The sequence below is a fragment of the Asparagus officinalis genome, chromosome 4 (assembly GCF_001876935.1).
Source record: "Asparagus officinalis chromosome 4, Aspof.V1, whole genome shotgun sequence".
NCBI classification, from domain to species: domain Eukaryota; kingdom Viridiplantae; phylum Streptophyta; class Magnoliopsida; order Asparagales; family Asparagaceae; genus Asparagus; species Asparagus officinalis.
In genome coordinates, this window is record NC_033797.1 from 16,287,790 (window position 1) to 16,289,676 (window position 1,887).

The following is a 1,887-nucleotide window of genomic DNA, read 5'->3' on the forward strand; positions in this document are numbered from 1 at the left end:
TATATGATCAGCGAGCCCAAAAGTACACGTTCAACAAGGATGGTGAGCAATTCATTTTTCGTTCAGCATCTCTTCCACAGGAGACAAGCTTGGTGACGGTGACTCAGGCTAAGAGGTTGGTGAATGCGGACAGAAAGTTCGTTTTATTGTTCATTCGGCCGTATGAAGAGCAGCTGAGTAAGATGTGCTTGTCCACCTTGAGCAAGCTCTAGGAGGGAGATCTTGACAGGTTAAAGGTCAAGTATGCGGACTTGTTTTCGGAGATCACGGGACTACCACCACGTCGAGGTGTAGAGCATGAGATTATGTTGACCGGGGAGAGTTCCTTGCCTAACATAGGCCTATACTGCACATCAGTACTGGAGTCTGAGGAGACCAAGAGGCAGGTTCAGGAGCTCTTAGAGACAGGAGTGATTGTGCTAAGTTGTTCACCTTGCGGGTCACCAGTGTTGTTGGTGCCCAAAAAGGATGGAGGCTGGCGCATGTGCATGGATTACCGGGCGCTCAACAAGATAACCATTAAGAATCGCTACCCATTACCGCGGATCGATGATCTTATGGACCAGTTGGAGGGAGCGAGGTTTTTCACAAAGCTGGATTTGAAGTCTGGTTACCATCAGGTGAGGATTCGGGAGGAAGACACTTGGAAGACTGCGTTCAAGACCAAGCAAGGCCTGTTCGAGTGGTTGGTGATGCCGTTTGGATTGTGCAATGCTCCGACTACCTTTATGAGGCTTATGAATGATTTGTTGCGACCTTTTATAGAGGATTTTGTGATAGTTTACCTTGATGATATCTTGGTATACAGCAGGTCTTGGGAGGAGCATCTCGTTCATGTTTAGAAGGTATTTGAAGTGTTGCAGGACGGACAGCTGAAGCTCAACGGGAAGAAGTGCGACTTCGGGAAGGACGAGTTGGTGTATCTCGGCTTCATCGTAAGAAAGGGCCAGCGGAGGATAAATCCAGGTAAAGTGGAGGTGATCACAAAGTGGCCGACGCCGAAGATAGTGACTGAGGTGAGGAGCTTCATGGGGGCTTGCCAGTATTTGCGCAAGTTCATTCGACATTTTTCGACTTATGCGGCACCGTTACATGGCCTCACAAAGGCTAAAGTTCAGTTTGAGTGGGGAAGGACGCATGAGGAGGCTTTTCAGTTGCTAAAAAGGAATATCTCGGAGGCACCGGTGTTGGCGTTGCCGAATTTGCAGCAGACTTTCAAGGTAGAGACAGACGCGTCTAATTATGCGATGGGCGCGGTGTTGATCCAGGATGGGAAACCGGTAGAATACCATTCTGAGAAGTTTTCGGGTGCTATTGCGAACTACCCAACCTACGACAAGGAGTTCTATGCACTATATCAAGCAATTAAGCATTGGAGGGTGTACTTGTTAGGGAAGGAGGTGGTTGTGCATTCGGATCACAAGCCGTTGGAGTTCTTACATGCCCAGACAAAGCTACAGCAGGCATGACACATGAAGTGGATGTCTTATTTGATGACTTTCAACATCATTATTAGATACAAGAAGGGGGCGACGAATAAGTTGGCCGATATGTTATCTCGTCCGCCGATAAGGTCTTTATTGGTGGCGACGCGTATTTAGCCATTGGTTCCTTTGGAGTATGTACAGCTATATGCATCCAGTGGGGCCTTCGGTAGTGTGTTTGAGCAGGCGAAGGCTGGTCGAAGGGGGGAGTATGCACTTGGAGAAGATGGCTTGTTGTATCGTGGGACATCACTATGCATTCCGGAAGATGGTGATAGGTTGCAATGGATTCAGGAAGCACATACCTCGCGTGTGTAAGGGCATTTTGGCATTCAGAAAACGCTTCTCAATCTACGACGACATGTGTTTTGGCCATGGATGCTTGATGATGTGACCAAGTATG